Below are 20,078 nucleotides of genomic sequence, written 5' to 3' on the forward strand. Positions count from 1 at the left end.
CTAAGACATGTTCATAAGTCATTCTGCCCACCCCCAGTAGCTGAGTGGTCAGTGTGACAGAATGTCAATCCTAAGGGCCGGGGTTCGATTCCCGGCTGGGACGGAAATTTTCTCCACTCAGGGACTGGGTGTTGTGTTGTCCTAATTATCATCATTTTATCCCCATCAACATGCAAGTTGCCGAAGTGGCGTCAAATCGAAAGACTTGCACCCAGCGAATGCTCTACCCAACGGGAGGCCCTAATCATACAACATTTACATTTAATGTAAGTCATGCTGTTCAGTTTTGTCCTACATCTTTGTACCCAGTGCATTAACTGAATCATCAGTTTTAAATGACAAGGCATTACACCCAAATGAGTTCACCCAAAAAAGTATTACCTTAATCAGCATGTTTTACATTTTTTATTAAAAAAATGAAAAAGAAAAAAAGAAAAACAAGTTATGGATGCAGTTGAGTTAGTGCTCCTGTACAATGATTGGATAGTGAAATTTCTTCCAGACTATTGCATCAATTTACACCAATAAAGTAAATTCAGAATTATTTCAGAGTTTATACAAAGTGCTTCATACTGTATAACATATTCACATTTATATTTTTATTTCTTTATTGGTGCCTTAAATCATTATTTGATATATAGTTTATACATACAATATAGGAGAGTGCAGTTTGAGATAGTTGTATGAGATAGATATACATAATATGTTTTTGCAACAGTTATTCAATACATGGTGTATACTATAAACATTATGAAAACAACTTACATAATAGAGAGCAATAAATATGGTTAAGAATGTTTTATCAATAACATTAACTTACATAATAGAAAGCAATAAATATGGTTAAGAATGTTCTATCAATAACATTAATTTTTGTGGTTTTCCAAAAACTCAGAAATATAATAGGAACAGTGATCAAGCAATTACTGTTTCAGTTTCAATGTAAACATATAAATTTGGTATCTGTTTCAAATAGGATGGTATATAATTACACGGCATGGTGCCAGTGATATACTCCTCCTTATCAGATCTTTTTATTTACTGTAATGACATATAGGTTATACCTGTGTCATAGTGCAATACAAGTGAAAATCAGGGCTATGCTTGAAGATATTTTGTTCCTTTAATGTGCTTCCTTTTGTGAAGATTGGTGTTTTGTAAATACATAAAAATGACAGGGGCAGTATATTGAGATTTTTAAGTATTGGTCTACAGGAGCCTGTATTTCTCTTATATTATTATTATTCTGATAATCTTTTTCTGTGCCACTGATGTTTATATTTTGAGTGAAATGTTACAGCATGCATGAGTGTATTTAGTTTTTTCATTAGATTACTCTAGTGTATCTCCTATTTCCCATTTGTTGAATATGTATATCTAAAAATTTTGTCTCAATATAATGGAAGGAAACATTCCACGTGGGAAAAATTATATATAAAAACAAAGATGAGGTGACTTACCGAACAAAAGCGCTGGCAGGTCGATAGACACACAAACAAACACAAACATACACACAAAATTCAAGCTTTCGCAACAAACTGTTGCCTCATCAGGAAAGAGGGAAGGAGAGGGGAAGACGAAAGGAAGTGGGTTTTAAGGGAGAGGGTAAGGAGTCATTCCAATCCCGGGAGCGGAAAGACTTACCTTAGGGGGAAAAAAGGACAGGTATACACTCGCACACACGCACATATCCATCCACACATACAGACACAAGCAGCGAAAGCTTGAATTTTGTGTGTATGTTTGTGTTTGTTTGTGTGTCTATCGACCTGCCAGCGCTTTTGTTCGGTAAGTCATCTCATCTTTGTTTTTATATATAAAAATTTTGTCTCATTTACTGCTGAGGCAGTTTTTCCATAAATGCTGCAGGGTGTTCTGTGTAATAGGGCATGATGACTACTTAACTACTAGGCAACTGGCAATGTCTTTCCGCTCCCGGGATTGGAATGACTCCTTACCCTCTCCCTTAAAACCCACTTCCTTTTGTCTTCCCCTCTCCTTCCCTCTTTCCTGATGAGGCAACAGTTTGTTGCGAAAGCTTGAATTTTGTGTGTATGTTTGTGTTTGTTTGTGTGTCTATCGACCTGCCAGCGCTTTTGTTCGGTAAGTCACCTCATCTTTGTTTTTATATATAAAAATTTTGTCTCATTTACTGCTGAGGCAGTTTTTCCATAAATGCTGCAGGGTGTTCTGTGTAATAGGGCATGATGACTACTTAACTACTAGGCAACTGGCAATGTGGAACTGTTTCGTGTAGTACAGTTTCAACACTTTACTGCAATCAACACTCATTTGCATAATATTGTCACATAGTAATCACAATCAAGACCAAATCCAAAAGGTGAGTCATCACTGATCTACAGCAGTTAACACCGAAAACAGGTTTCTTATGGACACCAGCATACAGATAGAACAGAACTGTCTTGTGGGTGGAGAGTGCTTCTGTTTGTACAAACATTATATATTCCAGAGTATGCAAACATTAGAAATTTTGAGAACATTCCAGAAATGATAAATACTAAATAACAAATATCTGCTAATGATAGGGTTTGGGCTGGTGACATGCAGCTTAGCAGCCAATCACTCTAACAGCTATTTCACAATGCATGTGGCCCAGCTCACAGCAGTGCTTCCTCTCCTTAAGAAACAGTGACACAATTTCTAGAAATTGTCAAATGGGGAGCCCCTATCATCAATCTGTGCCTCAGGACTGAAATAGGACTTAATGTAGAGGGCATTGATGATCTCTCTGCCCTTTTGTCTTCTTGATAAAGGGTCATAATCCTTGACTCTGTTTGTGATGTCCAACAAGTGACAAGTGACAGCCCAAACTAGCATTTTAGTAACTTTTCCAAAAGTCCTCCTTTCCACACCGATACTAATACCAAGTTTTCCAGGTTGTATCTCTCTCGCCAGTACTTGGCGCTATTGACCTTGCACCTCTTATCCTGGGCATCTATGGACCACACACAAACCAGCTGCCTATCTTCTTCGTCCTGGTGCTGACATGTAGTTACCCTAAGTGTCATCTGGCTGACTAGGAACAGTGTATCCATTGTCATTTCAGCATTGGGACTGTGGAGCAGAAAGAACAATGTGAAATGTGTCATATAGTGCTTAACTTTGATATATGCAAATGTTATGACCGTCAGTATTGATTGTAGTCCAATATCTCTTATCAACATCAACATACACTGAGAGCATGTCTGCCAATTTCTTATTAAAGGGTTCTGTGAAGCCATTTGTCTGTGGGTGGTAGGCCATTGTTATCATGTGGGTGATCTCACAATATAAATAAGATCAGATCAGAGACCATCAAACAGGGTCCTCCGTGTTTCAAAATGATATATTCTACAAGGAGTCTTGGAATTTCTTGAGCCTCAATAATGGCTTAATGGCTAATCAATTAATGAAGTATGCCATCTTGTGCATAAACATGAGATTGACCAAAGTATAATAGCAAAGGTCAGAAGCTACAGGTACAGAGTCAAAATCTGCAATTGAAAATGTGGTTACTTCCAAACTTACCTTGTAAGTTAATTAGTTCCACAAAATTTTAACTAATTTAATGAAAACATGAAATGCCAGTCTTTACAGTGACTGGTGTCATCATTTAAAATCTGTCTATTACTTCAAAATGTTTTACTAGTATGTACATCTACATCTACATGATTACTCTGTAATTTACAATTAAGTGCTGGCAGAGGGTTCATCAAGTCACCTTCAAATTATTTCTCTAACATCACACTCAAAAAAAGAATGCAGGAAAAAAATCAGCATTTAAATCTTTCTGTGTAAGCACTGAGTTCTCTTATTAATATGATGATCACTCCTCTCTTTGTAGGTGGACAGCAACAAAATATTTTTGCATTTGGAGGAGAAAGATGGTGATAGAAATTTCACAAGAAGGTCCTTCCACAATGAAACACACCTTTTTTATAAGGACTGCCAGCCTGGTTTGCATATCATACCTGTATCTCTCTCTCCCCAGTCTCATGATAATACAAAATGAGATGTCCTTCTGTGAGCTTTTTCAGTATCCATCCTCAATCCTATCTGAGGCACATCCCACACCCAGAGTACTCCAGAAGAGGATAGACAAACATATTGTACCCAGTCTCTGTAGTAGAATTTTGTAATTAAGCATAATTTATAATAAACAAAGTGTTAAGCCCATCTTTTACATTAGGCATGGGCAAACTTTGGTGACCAGCGGGCCAGGTTCACATACGTATTTCAGCATGTAGGCCACTTTGTCACATGACATGACAACAGTGCTCCTAACACATAAAGTCAGAACTAGTGGGTCTGTGGTGTTAATGTTTACATGGTAATGGATTGATATGAATGACACCCCTTTCTCAACAAGCCATGCCCACCAACTATGACTCCAAAATAGCACTGTTGAATGTAAGTTTATATTCACCCGATCTTCACATTTTCATTTATTTGTGTGTCATAAACAGTTTGTATTTGTCTATGACTTTTTGTGATAATTGGCTTAAAAATCACATTGGAAAATCCTGCAACACCATTAGTAAAGAAACTATGCTCATGACATGTAAATAAATGAAATTATGTGAAGATGGGATGCCAGGCATCTTGAAATATCATCTTGGAGAAATAAATCCCTATAAAGTTACGTTGTGCAAGACGCGACAGTTGGCTGCGACTGCGACGCTGCCCCCTCCTCTTTTCCCACCCTGGCAGACTGCGACACGGCCGCAACACGACATGAGTCGTCGCTGTTTCCCAAGCTCCGGTCGGCGGCGGCGGATTCAAATACATGAGAAAAATAAGAATTCCGATTTTCTTGCTGTAAAAAATACTGTATGTTAATGCAACAAAGTTACATCGGCTCCCAGAGTTAGTTTTTCGATACAGATTCTCCTTTTACTTTAAAAAATTGAAAAGTATCTCTTCCGGTTTTGCGTGTTTTTTTCGCTGTATATTACTTCTCTATCAATTGTGAGGAAAGTAAAAGGCACAAAAAATTGATGTTTGCGTATCTTACAGTTTCACATCACAGCTTGATAATGAGGTTTCTATTTTTCCGATATTCGTCACAGTTATTCCGATACTTAATTTACAAGTAACCTACTGCATAAAACTTGAATTGTGTACAGTGAAAAATGTGGTCGCTGGCTACTTTACGTATGGTTCACGTTAGGTCATACATCATTGCCGATGAAAAGAAGCTAACATATCGAAATTATTTTTAAAGTTGAGATCAGAATGATATCGATCTCCGTTTCCGAGATTTGGGCTCATATATCTCCGGGAGCATCGCGACTAGCCGCCAGTTCTGTCGACGCGCAACGAGAATCGTGTGGTCATCACACGATAGAGAAGGCATTTGTTTTGTTTCGCTGACACATTTGGACCTAATGAAACCATTTTATGTCATATTTCTCCGGTATGAGTTACTAATATTTCTCCATATGCTCTTGACAATTTCATTTAAAATGCCGCGAAATGTAGGTTTCTTAAAGCCAATTGATCAAGCAGAACCCATTTTCTTGGTTTTGCTGAGGCATCTGAACATGTTCCAAGCTTTCTTTCTCGTTTATTTCTCTGATACGAGTCCCGAATATTCCTCCATCTGTTTTTGCACATTTCACCTAAAATTCCAATGAAAGATAAGTTTATTAACAATAAGCGCACGCTAGCGTCATTGCATTGTTTCAAGTTCTTGACAACAAGATAGGGTTACATCTCTAGAATTTTGATTCTGAACGCCTACAGTATACACTGGCAGAAATGTGCAAGAAATAATGTCCGTGCTTGTTCACAAAATTTCCCCAAATTATACTTGTCAGTTTCTCCCATGCAGAAACTTTTGGAACAAGCTAAGGCAACTTTCATAGCCGACTGAATCTTTATTCCCATCCAAATGAACTTCCATATTCTTATATTCTCGCAGCATACATCGTTATGGATGACATGAACATTTAATCTTGCCAAGCTGCACTCAAAAGATGACTCCAGGATTTACAAAAGACGAATTTCAATTGTGAACTGTGTCAGACCAGAAGGGCCTTGTAAAACAGTAGTGTACTTTTGGCACAAGTTTTTTGAGCAGCATCTTCTACCAATGAATTGAAATGAAAGTGACAAATTACTTATTGCAGCATACTGTTTGCGCAATCTGTTGAGAAACGCCTTCCTCAAAAACGAACATCTATTGATTACAGAAAGCTGTACAACAATCTGGTGGTGGTTTTTCACAACTAGAAGGTATCATCAAGACACCAATCTACCGTTTACTTTCAAAGTGAAGGTATTGTAAAATGTAACTTTCTCGTTGTACTTTAGATTGTTCATTTTATAATGTACTTGCCGTTTTCAATTTTTATCGTCACAAAAAAGAGTAATGCGAAAATTGACCTTCAAGTTCATTTTCATCATTCTAATTCTACATCTGCATGGATTATACTGATTTTCATAACAGGCCTGAAAAATTTGCATTAATGGGAAAATATTATATATTTCACACACCTGCCAGTTTCAACTGTGCACCAATTTCTTCCCAAATTCTGTCTCTGAACATAGTGTCTCTATATTTAGGGTTCTTCAAATCGTAAAGGCAAGGATGTTCCGAGACCAGCTCACAGAGCATCACATCCTGTGAGTGGCTCATTTCAGTTTTCCTTGACTGGCTCGACATCTTTCTGGCAGCCGTACGTCTTTGTGTCGTGCGACTTCCGTCGCAACACTGCTCACTGGTGCAGTGCTGCGGCAGCTGCCGCAACAGTCGCGCGTCGCATCCCAAACTCGAACTGCGCATGCGCCAGCAGGCAACTTCTGACGTCACGTAGCGACCCGTCGCAGTCGCTAGTGTGCGTCGCGTCTTGGACAACGTACCTTAAAAATAGCTGGTTGCAGCTAATTCTTTATAAATTACCCACATTTTCAACAGCTGCCATGTTCTAATGGATCCACATTAGACAAGAATTAGTTGCTAGTGTTTGTATGAGAAAGAACTGTAAACATGTAAACAGAATGATGATTTGTCAAACTGATAATACACTCCTGGAAATTGAAATAAGAACACCGTGAATTCATTGTCCCAGGAAGGGGAAACTTTATTGACACATTCCTGGGGTCAGATACATCACATGATCACACTGACAGAACCACAGGCACATAGACACAGGCAACAGAGCATGCACAATGTCGGCACTAGTACAGTGTATATCCACCTTTCACAGCAATGCAGGCTGCTATTCTCCCATGGAGACGATCGTAGAGATGCTGGATGTAGTCCTGTGGAACGGCTTGCCATGCTATTTCCACCTGGCGCCTCAGTTGGACCAGCGTTCGTGCTGGACGTGCAGACCGCGTGAGACGACGCTTCATCCAGTCCCAAACATGCTCAATGGGGGACAGATCCGGAGATCTTGCTGGCCAGGGTAGTTGACTTACACCTTCTAGAGCACGTTGGGTGGCACTGGATACATGCGGACGTGCATTGTCCTGTTGGAACAGCAAGTTCCCTTGCCGGTCTAGGAATGGTAGAACGATGGGTTCGATGACGGTTTGGATGTACCGTGCACTATTCAGTGTCCCCTCGACGATCACCAGTGGTGTACGGCCAGTGTAGGAGATCGCTCCCCACACCATGATGCCGGGTGTTGGCCCTGTGTGCCTCGGTCGTATGCAGTCCTGATTGTGGCGCTCACCTGCACGGCGCCAAACACGCATACGACCATCATTGGCACCAAGGCAGAAGCGACTCTCATCGTTGAAAGACGACACGTCTCCATTCGTCCCTCCATTCACGCCTGTCGCGACACCACTGGAGGCGGGCTGCACGATGTTGGGGCGTGAGCGGAAGACGGCCTAACGGTGTGCGGGACCGTAGCCCAGCTTCATGGAGACGGTTGCGAATGGTCCTCGCCGATACCCCAGGAGCAACAGTGTCCCTAATTTGCTGGGAAGTGGCGGTGCGGTCCCCTACGGCACTGTGTAGGATCCTACGGTCTTGGCGTGCATCCGTGCGTCGCTGCGGTCCGGTCCCAGGTCGACGGGCACGTGCACCTTCCGCCGACCACTGGCGACAACATCGATGTACTGTGGAGACCTCACGCCCCACGTGTTGAGCAATTCGGCGGTACGTCCACCCGGCCTCCCGCATGCCCACTATACGCCCTCGCTCAAAGTCCGTCAACTGCACATACGGTTCACGTCCACGCTGTCGCGGCATGCTACCAGTGTTAAAGACTGCGATGGAGCTCCGTATGCCACGGCAAACTGGCTGACACTGACGGCGGCTGTGCATAAATGCTGCGCAGCTAGCGCCATTCGACGGCCTACACCGCGGTTCCTGGTGTGTCCGCTGTGCCGTGCGTGTGATCATTGCTTGTACAGCCCTCTCGCAGTGTCCGGAGCAAGTATGGTGGGTCTGACACACCGGTGTCAATGTGTTCTTTTTTCCATTTCCAGGAGTGTAATTGTCCTCACACACTCAGTTCATGTTGGTAATACTGAGAATGTTTCGGATGGCATCAGTACTGTTCCTTGATATTTGTAGTAATAACAATAAGATAACACTCACCCTCAGACGTTCATTATATTAACATATTGACAATAGTATTCATCGTTTGAGGGCTTCCTGACTTCCATGTGAAATTTGTATCATTGTTAATGATACGCATGAATCATATGTTGTTTACATGGCACAAAAAGGCCGGAATTCTCACATAAATGACTAGACAGTCAATAAAAAGACAGTACTCATGTGATGTGATAGCTGCACCTGTCATGCATAAGTTTGAAGACATCTGTGACATGCAGATTTGCAGATAATATATTTAGACTCACCCCTAAGCTTTTCAAGAGAACATGAATATTATCATACATAGTTATATATAAAATCAAAGATGAGGTGACTTACCGAACGAAAGCGCTGGCAGGTCGATAGACACACAAACAAACACAAACATACACACAAAATTCAAGCTTTCGCAACAAACTGTTGCCTCATCAGGAAAGAGGGAAGGAGAGGGGAAGACGAAAGGAAGTGGGTTTTAAGGGAGAGGGTAAGGAGTCATTCCAATCCCGGGAGCGGAAAGACTTACCTTAGGGGGAAAAAAGGACAGGTATACACTCGCACACACGCACATATCCATCCACACATACAGACACAAGCTTGTGTCTGTATGTGTGGATGGATATGTGCGTGTGTGCGAGTGTATACCTGTCCTTTTTTCCCCCTAAGGTAAGTCTTTCCGCTCCCGGGATTGGAATGACTCCTTACCCTCTCCCTTAAAACCCACTTCCTTTCGTCTTCCCCTCTCCTTCCCTCTTTCCTGATGAGGCAACAGTTTGTTGCGAAAGCTTGAATTTTGTGTGTATGTTTGTGTTTGTTTGTGTGTCTATCGACCTGCCAGCGCTTTCGTTCGGTAAGTCACCTCATCTTTGATTTTATATATAATTTTTCCCACGTGGAATGTTTCCTTCTATTATATTGTTATCATACGTAGTGAAATAAAAAAATTCGGCAATACAGCCGGCAGCTTGCCCAGCAAATAAGGTGGAATTTTGTCCATGACTGTGACAATACATGAGACCCCATCTTTGGATGTTTACATTTATTTTCACACCGTACTTTAACTCAATGTCTTGGTTCCTTAAATTCATCATGATAACACATACCCCAAAACAAAACTTTTGAAGATCATGTGATTGCATAGAAACCCATGTGAATCATGGAGACTTTGTCTAAATCCAATATGCTGGACACAAATTTTGCCAGCAGCCATTAGGAAAGCTGAGAAGTGACACTTAACAAATATATAGACAGTGCTTTACTGCTTTTAAAAAATATTCAACAGCAGCTTAATGTAAGCTCTGAGTTTGAATTTTTAACACAAGATTGTTGATATCTGGATTTAGGTCATTGAAACTGAGTCTTAAGGTATTTTCCAGATTGTCTTCTGTTAACCTTGCATGTGTGTTGCGTTTATTTGTTTTCATAAGAGAAAAAAAGAATTGTTCACACTTATATGTGCTTCCAAAAAGATAAATTTTCCTTCTTGTAAATAATCTCAGTTGCAAATATTTCTTTTCAGTCACATAAGTTTTATAAAATTTGACCAGGTTTATTTCTTCAAATTTAGATTTTAAAGACAAATTGTCCTTAAGTTCAATAAGTTCTATTTGAAGATTTTCTGTGGCCTTTTCTACATCACAAGTTATTGGGTTAGCAAATATAGCAAACATGCTGTCTGCATTCCTGAAATCAGAAAACCTTGTGGTAAATTGCACTAATAATGATTTCAGCTCATGAGCATAAGTAACATAATCAACATTTTCATGAGTTGACAATGTAGGAAAGTGGTAACAGTTTCCAGCGTTCATCTGCATTTCCCACAAGTGGATCTTTGCCGGAAAAGGTTTCAGATGGCTATGTAATTTGTGAATTAACTGCCCTCATTTCTGGAGTTTGTAATTTAAGTCATTTAAATGAGATGTAATGTCAACCATGAATGTGAAATCACAAATCCATTGGGGATCATTTATTTCACCCAGTGGTTTCCCTTTGATAGCCATAAAATCTTCTATTCCTTGTCAAAGATCATAGAAATGTTTTAGCATTTTGCACTTATTCAACCATCTCACTTCACAATGGTAAGCTAAATCTGCATATTCAGAGCACAGATCATACAAATACTGATTGAATTGGTGGTGATTTAGTGTGTGGGACTTAATGAAATTGATGCCCATGGTAACCACGTCCATGACATGTTTCATTTTAATTGATTTAGCACACAAATTTTGTTGGTGAATAACGCAGTGAAGAATTGTTAAACTTTCTTTGTCAATATTTACTTCAAAAGATAAAATCTTTTTGTGAACTGACCATCGCAGGTGCCCCATCAGAAAAAACTCCAGTGAGTTGACTCCACTGCAGGTTGAAGGTATCAATGATTTTTTTCAACTTCATGAAAAACATCTTCACTAGTAGTGATTACTTCTAATATCCGTAATTCTGCCACTGTTTTGAAATCCACATCTACACTTCAAACAAAAATCACCAATTGAGCTGTGTCCAATGAATCAGTGCTCTTGTCCAAAGTAATGGAAAATGCTTCGAATGTGGCAGCACGGTCACACAAACTTTTTTTAATGTCAGCAGCCATCATCTCAGTTCATCGTACCATGGTTTGTTGCAACAGAATTATTTGTTCAAATACTTTTTTTATCATGACACAGTACATCAGTGATGTCCAAGAGGCATTGCTTTTTGAATTTGCCTTCAGAAAAAAAGCTGTAATGACTTGGCAATGCTTCTGCTCACTATAAAATCAGCTTTAACCAAATTGTCACAGTGTGTCCTTGATATGGGGAACATTCGCTGTTGATTTTCCAAATTGGAAATTAATAACGTAATTCTGTCTTTCCCTAGTTGCCCTGTAAGCTGTTGTACAGCTGTGTGTTTCATAGAAAAGTGCCTTTTCATGTTATATTCTTTCACAACAGATAATGATTCACTACACAACAAGCAAACAGGTTTATTGTTGTACATCAAGAAGAAGTAATCCTCAGTCCATTTGATCTGGAATAGATGACATTCAGCATCTACTTTCCTCTTCTTAACGCTAGACATTTTTTGAATGAACTCGACACAGAGAGACATTTGCACGCAATAGAGAAACAATTAGCACAGAACTTCATGTGCAAACTGACAGCAGAGAACTAGCTTGTGCAGCAGCAGCTGCTGCTGTTGAAGTCAGTACATTTTGTGGGCAGTTGGTAATTTTAATGGCATTGTTTCCTACTACAAGCGTTTGCGGTCTATCAATGTGTACCACAGACACAGGCAGGAAATAACATGCACATTTGACTCCTGTGCTGCAGCAGCAGTGGGAGGCAGCTCTGTACTGCACTACACATGCAAGTTGCTAATGAGGTGTCAGCCACTTCCACAGTGATAGCTGACGCTGCAACAGCCAGTCACTGAGGCCAGCACTTGCATGTGTGGCTTCTCTTATCTTGAACATCTGCCATCCAGCACAGTCTGAGACTTGTCACCAGGCTGTGCTCTGTTTGGCCAGTCTTTAAGCAAGACTTTCACTGGTCTGCATCATGAGTTGCAAACCTGTGCCGAGCCTAGCTGAGCGTTGGCAGGAATACCCAAAAGTGCTTCTTGGGTGGAGTGAGCAACTTGTCTTCTCCTGCAGATAACGTCCGCAGGCCAGACTGAAATCAATCACAGGGCGGATCCGGCCTGCAGGGTGCCGGTTGCCCATCCATGTTCTACATATTGCTTCATCACTACTCATAGTTGAACAATCTGTATTCCTACATAAATTCACCCTTGGCTGGAAATCCTTCCAGCTCTTATTTAACTTCTGATTAAGTCTCTCACTTAGTTCATCCCTTTCAGTTGTTCCATTTCTTCTGTTTCTTTCCTTTCATTCTCTCTCTTTTTCTTTTTGTGCTGTGATGAACTTGTGAGCGTTGGTACACCTGGGAACCAAGGAATCTTATCCTCTGTAAATACAAGGAACTTGGGAACAGAGGAACCAGTACCAACTGCTGAGGAAGTAGAGGTGGCCTTCAAGAAATTGAAGAATAAGAAGGCCCTGGGAATGGGTCTAATACAAGCAGAACTCATTAAAAATGCAGGAAAGGAATCTGTCAAACATGCTCACAAGCTTGTAGTTAAGATTTGGAAGATGAAAGTATCCCTGAGATTGGAACATAGGTATCATATGCCAAATACACAAGAAAGATGACACTGTGGGGTGCTCTAACTACTGGGGAATTTGCCTATTACCTACAGCTTATAAAATATCCTCCAACATCCTTTTTAATAGGCTTTCACCCTAAGTTGAAAATGCTGTTGGTGACTATCATTGTGGGTTTCATCGGGGAAGATCTGCTGTTGATCAGATCTTCACAATACAGCAAATACTAGAAAAATGCAAAGATATTGGGATTGATACATATCATCTCTTTATAGTCTTCATATCAACCTGTGACAGTATTGACAGAAGAGAGCTGTATACAGCAATGGACGAGTTAAGCATTCCTAATAAACTGATTGCCTTAGTGAAAGCTACTATGGAAAACATCAAATTAAAATACATGATATATAATCAAGTCTGTGATCACAAACAATGGAAAAGGTTGTAAGAGATGCAGGCATCAATACAATAGGGACTATCCTGTATAAATCATTTCAGGTACTGGTATGTGCAGATGATATTAATATAATTGCAAGAAAACCAAGATCAATGAAAGAAGCTGCTAGAAAGATGAACCTACAGATAAAAAAGGAAAAACTAAGTATATGCCTGTAGCGAAAAGGGACTATTCAAATGAGCCCTCATCCATAGAAATTGGTTCATATAAGTTTAATGACTTGGGTCAGAAGTAAACTGTAAGAATAATGTTGGCTCTAAAATTAAAAAATAAATACTATCCACCAATAAGTGGTACCGTGGCCTCAGAAAATAAATAAGGCTGATGCTAACAAAAGGTGCTGAAACATGGAGATTAATGACACTTAATGAAAGGCAACTGGACATATTTGAAAGAAAGATCTTGAGACAAAATCTCGGTCCACTGGAAGAAAATTGTGTCAACCACAGACGGTAGGTACTGATAACAAATGACAGAATGCATAAGAAGATATTTAGTGCAGTGCCTGAGGGAACCTGGAGAGCAGGAAGATGAAAGCTAAGGTGGGAGAGAGATGTCAGAGAGGACATGAGGAAAACTGGAATTCAGAATTGGAGGAGTTCAGCACTAAACAGGAAAGAATGGAATAATCTTCTACAGAAGGCAAAGACTTATGCCGATGATATGATGATGGTGATGATGATTATGGTTTTAAACAAAACTAATTATATTTTTGCAGTCAGGTAGACTTAAATCTGGTCTAAATAAGAAATGGATATATTCAAGGCAACATCAAATATGTGGGTTACATAAAATCAGAACCAAAAATAACAGAAGATAGAAAAAAACATTATTAGTAGGGGTGTAACTAGAGCAGACTGGAGATGCTCTGTTTCAAACTGCCCCTATACCAAAACTGTTAGCTTCAGTGTGAAGTTTTGTCTTAACATTCTTGTTATACAATGCTAGAACTGTAGGAGATGTTAGCGCCTCCAAAAGAACAATGAAAGACATCTGCACCTCATTTCAAGAAAATTTGGCATCTCCCTACAGTAGTTCTTGCAAGGGATGTGCCTTGGCACGAAAGTCTTTTATAAATCACTGGTACTACAAACACATTCTGAGAAAACTTCTCACATCATGATTGTGCTGAAGACTCATAACATCTGTGACTGTAATTATTTTGTGTCTGGATTAGAATGGATGCCATCACCATTAACAAAGAGCCACAAAATTTTTATTATGTGGGCAATGAAGCAAGGTGTCCATTGTATGCTCAAAGGTAGCTGGACCATAATAGAATCCAAGCAGCATAACTTTGAACTCATAGAGGCCATTATGTGTTGTGAATGCAGTCTTTTCCTGGTCAGCCTCACCATTCTTAATTTGCCAGTAGCCTGCTGCTTGTCCATAGTTGAGAAATATTGTGCTCCTATCAAGCAATCAAGGGTGTTGGCCATCCTTCTCTCTCACAAGGTCCACAGGAGAGGATCAAGGATTATCTGAAAGTTCGATGGTGTCACCATAAAACATCTTCTCCATGTCTTCCCAGATTCTCTGTCATTCAGTTGGTGACATTCTAAACTAGTGTTTGCAAATTGGTGGTTTATCCCTGATGTTGATATTATGCTTTACCATAGGCTTCTTGGTCTGTCATCCCCCCCCGGTCCAGATTTGAAAGCATCGGAAAATTGGTGCAGAATGGCTAACACTAGCTGACATTGCTTCTGAGTTAGGTCAGATCCTATTGGCATGTTGATAGTAGCTTACTCCACTGACTTGTCTGTAGTTGTAGTGAAGTATGATTCTTCATCAATGGCACTGAGCTTGTAGTCTACCCCTTCCTTCCTAATTCCATCTATTATACCTCTCCCTTTTTCCCCCTAAGGTAAGTCTTTCCACTCCCGGGATTGGAATGACTCCTTACCCTCTCCATTAAAACCCACATCCTTTTCTCTTTCCCTCTCCTTCCCTCTTTCCTGATGAAGCAACTGTGGATTGTGAAAGCTTGAAATCTGTGTGTGTGTTTGTGTGTTTTTTATTGTCTCCTATCAACATACCAACGCTTTCGTTTGGTAAGTTACTGCATCTTTATTTTTAGATATATTGTCCACATTAGTCTTTTATGAAGGTTTGCATGGAGCAGAGATTACAAGAAACTTTCTAGTTTACTTAGCTCATCATGTAGAGTTGACTCCAGTTCTTCTTGTCTAGGAGTCTGATTCTTGAAGCTGAAAATGTCACATTTAAGGTCGTCACAGTTGGATTGATCTAAATAAATTTGAAGATTGGTGTTGCAGAACTTTTTTGTATGTTAATGTATTTTCTCAGATTTTAGTACAGCATACAGTCTTTTGATTTTTCACATTAACAAAGCCAAAATTACATTGTTTGCACAAATACATCTGGTCACAACAACGACATGCTTAATGCTCTCACACTCACACCATATTCCAAAGGTTTCACTATTTTTCTTAACAAATGAATTTCTGCACGTTTCAGTTACATTATTAATTTCAATTATTATTTCATAAATGAATCCAGAAATAAACATAGTAACCAGTACAGTATTGTGTAATTAATAATAGAAATAGTTAGTAATTTCAAATGTTTCCAAAAAAGTAATTTTAACTGTACATTCAGAACTAGTACTTCTTGATTATAACATCAAGACTAAAACATTTTATAAAGTAATTCTTTTTTGTAAATTTTAGCTTGAAATACAACATACTGTGCATAAAATTATATGAAAGTTTTCAGAAAAGCAACTGTGATAATATTGACCTTCTCTAAAATTCGAAAAATAATTCTGGCATTGACAACTACTTTTGAGGAAAAGTAATGCTATAGAAGGGTGTCCTGTTACAAGCTACACACCATGGGCTGGTGTGGCTGTTCCCAAGCACATACCCTTAGGAATGAGTTATGGCTGCTCATGACAATTAACATACGAGAGTTCTCTTTTAGCACCTACATGATTGTTATTTGCAAGTAGATTTCTTTTGTGAGCCTGAGTAGATTTCTTTTTTGAACCTGAATAGCTTTTTGCAATTGATGAAAGCTCCACAGTTTAATTGAGCACCTTGATTGACAACTGGAGCTTATGGTTACTGTAGTGTAGATTTGTCAGTCTGGAGCTCTGATCTTCCTCGGATTATGACTGTGCATGATGCATGCAAGAAGTTCCACCTGAGAATAATGCTATGACCACATTATCTTGAAGAGACAATATCAAAGGACTGTGTTCTTTCATTGATGTTATTCTTGCAACACATGTTCAAGTTTCCTGGATGTATTTCATGTTTGTGACCTTCAGCTCAATCTTTTGTTACCGAACATAGTCTTCTTCAGTTGGCAATGACAAGCATTCAACATTATAGGAAAAGAAGCCCCTGTATTGACTAGTACCTGTACTAGTACCTGTGTGGCTTTTGAAGATGCCATTGATGAGATTTCCTGGTGTCTTGGTGACCATTGTTCATGGAGGATTTTCATCTGTGATGTCCTCAGCTCCAGAGATGGTCACCTCAGTTTTCCTCAAGTCATTGGCTAAATGAGTGGCTGCTACCTCTGTATGGTGATGGGAAATGGTTATGTCAAATTGGTGAGCATCCTAATCCAGGTTGATATTAATCATCTATAGGTGACAGGTATGAATAGAACTGTTGTGATAGTTGATCTCTTGTGGTGTGATAGTGATCAAACACTTGTCGTTTTTCTCTGCAGTAGCGTACAGTGTATTCATGGCCCCACAGTGGAAAGATACCAGCATGTTATCCTTCATCCTCCAAATATCTGTTCTTCTATGGGTTTGTTGCACTTGGCAGAAGAGTTAGATATACCTGTGTTTGTCAGATGGTGGAATATCATTTTGCAGCTGCTGCATAAGTACAAGTTAGTCAAGTTCATTCTTCATGATGCATTCAACAGGTGGTGGAGATTAATGCTGAAGATCAACACATTTCTTCTTCAACATTCTCTATTATCTCCCGACGTCTGGAGTTGACATTCAAGGCTGTTATCTCTTGCATACCCTGTCTGATATTTCTAGCTGCTATAAATTGCTGCATCTTTTCTCATACTACTTGGCATATGAGAGAGGCGAGATCATGGTGACCCCCACAACAGCAGTAGAGACCACATTCAGGAGTTGAACATAGCATTTCCTCAATGCCCCGGCAGCTCTTGATCAAATCCGCAGTTTCTGTAACATCCCTTACCAAAAGGGCTTAGTACATGTCTTCTGTGACTACTTTCATGAAATATGTGATTTTGTCAGCTTCTGTCATATTTGGTTTCACGGTGAGGTATAGTGAAAAAACATTCTGAATGTGAAATATGGCCCTGTTCTTCAGTTGTTCTTCCACTTCTTCATTTCAACCTGGAGTTTGTCCCAGCTATTGAGCTTCTCCATTTCATTGTTGAAGCACTGCTAGGTTGTGCCATTCAAGTAAAGGAACACATTTGCCAAAAACATCATGTGATCCCACCTGTTGTATTTGGTAACTTGGTCAAATCTTCTCATCCATTTCATCAGGTTCTGATCAACATCTCTGGAATACACTGATGGGTGCCTGATGTTGACTGATGTTTTGGCATACATTGGTACTCCTGAATACACATGGACCTTGGGAACAATGTACTGCTTGTATTCCAGTTCTTGTTTGTGTATGTGAATGCGTTTGCATTACCCAACTGGAACCAATGTAGATATTTTGAACTGCTAGGTTTCTCCACCAAACAATGTCATGTCATAACCAGAATCAAGTCCAAATCCAAAAGTAGGCTCATCAGTTAAGTACAACACTTAGAACTGAAAGCAATTTTAATACAGACATTAATGCACAGCTGCCTCCTGGTTAGAGAGTGCTACTGTTTACACAAACATAGGCTATTCCAGAATATGCAAGTAGTACAAATGTGAGAAATTTTGAGAACCTTCCAGAAATTGTAAATACTAAATAACAAAAATTTACATGTGATCACATTTTTAATGGAAGCCCACAGCACACTAGACAGCAATCCTAATTCCTACCCACATTCCATGCAGCACACCTTGAAGCATTATATTCAGATTGGTAGTTAAATTATTATTTCTTCTTGAATTTTCAACAGGAATATGATCTCAAAAACTGAAGCCGTTATAAATATGCAAGGCAACTAAGTAAAGGGATTCATTTGCACAGGTCACATACTATATTAAAAGAAGACTGCTAAAATTACTATGGAGCAATATGTGGCATATTAGGTCATGACTGTTTATTAAACATTATGCTGTGAATCATTTCCTTAATATTGATTAATTCAGTAACAGTAGACAAGGAGTTCAGTGCAGACATATTCTTGTGCTTCACAGGAATTTGTTGTGAAGTAGTAGTAGTAGTAGTAATAGTAGTAGTAGTCAATGTAACAGTTGTTTTATTCATTGATAGACCTCTTTTGCAAGGATATTGGGCATGTCTTGGTATTAAAATTTAAGAACAAAAAAATAAAGTAATTTACATATACAGACATTTACATAGTTACAGGTCTAGCACGATAAGGACATGACAGGTAGTCAGTCGTGGCCTAACAATAAAATCCATTCCAGCACTCACCTGAAATAATTTATAGAAACCACAGGAAACTTAAATCAGGATGGCTGGATGAAGATTGGAGCCTCCACACTCTGAAATAGAAGGCTACTCTGTTTAGAACATTGCTACCTCATTTAGTTTATCACTAATGTGCAGTAGTGTTTTACTAGTAAGTTATTCAATAATGTAAAAGACTAATGCCTCACTGTTTACTCATTTCTCACTCCCAGTCACTGCAAACACTTTACATATAATACATACAATGTTTCATAACACTGTATGCACTACACAAACTATCAGCTGACATCAGGACCAAATTCCAATTTGCTAGCTTGAAATATGAGGTTTGACAGACCAGGAATAAGACTGATGATGCTAATTTATGTAACATTAAATATGTCCAGTTACAGGGCCTATTTGAGTTCACACAGATCTGCAGCCTTCCATTTACAGTTCAAAACATTTCTCTATGGATCCACACAGGTGTCCTGCCATACCTGTCTTTCTGCAGAGAGCAAGAAGGCATCTATAGTAAATTGATCATCCATTGCCACAGTCTATCAATTTTAATATATCTTGTCACAGCTTAAGAACACAGGCCGTGATAAAAACATTTGTGCTGTAATACACCATGCCAAAAATGTTCCTTATTCTCATTTAATTTTTTGTTGAGGTACTAGAATTTGGAGTGCTGGTATTCCCCTATTTTCACCAGTATTTTTATTTATCCTTGTATTATTGTTTTGCATATATGAACGTTTCTGCTGTGTATGTAATTTTTCTTGGACCTTGTGCAAAGGGACTGGAGGGAACATATGAAACATACTCCATTGTACGTAGACTCCATTAGGCAGAATAACAGTGCCTTCCTTACATGTACAGCTGTTATGATTACACATTCTGGCTTCTTTTTTTATTTTTAGCATTTATGAGAATGCAAGTATTAATTGTCCTCTTCTGAGGAATCATAAGTAGCTCACATGGTGGACCAGGAAGAGCTTCATCATTCATTTGAAGAAAAAGAAATGAGCAGTGACTACTCTAGTGTTGGCAGACACAGTATCATTTGTTTGCTGATACTGGCTGTGGCAGGAGTCAAAACATTAATGACCTAAAGTCTTCTGACTTCTATTAGTTCAGAACTAGAGTGTTTGCTACTCAAAAAGTAACATGCTAATAGCTGGTGTAAATGAACAACAGTCTTGGCAGAAATTTGTCATACACTATTTTAACATCCATCAAGTTCATAGTTATCCATCATTCAGCCTGTTCTTTTTTTACTTATTTGTCCAAACCTGAACACTGTGATAAATCTTGATGCATATTCATTGTGCGTAGTGTTGGAGTAAGGCTTTTATGTTTCCTCTAAAT

General features: G+C 39.2%; 1 protein-coding gene across 1 annotated transcript in view; it reads left to right on the forward strand.

Moving 5' to 3' along the window:
• The window catches only part of LOC124788796 (BAI1-associated protein 3), a gene marked incomplete at its 5' end in the record, with an annotated part of 518,896 nt that overhangs the window by 395,261 nt on the left and 103,557 nt on the right, over window positions 1-20,078 (forward strand). The gene's annotated exons all lie outside the window — the stretch shown is intronic.

The sequence above is a fragment of the Schistocerca piceifrons genome, chromosome 3 (genome assembly GCF_021461385.2).
Source record: "Schistocerca piceifrons isolate TAMUIC-IGC-003096 chromosome 3, iqSchPice1.1, whole genome shotgun sequence".
Classification (NCBI taxonomy): Eukaryota; Metazoa; Arthropoda; class Insecta; order Orthoptera; family Acrididae; genus Schistocerca; species Schistocerca piceifrons.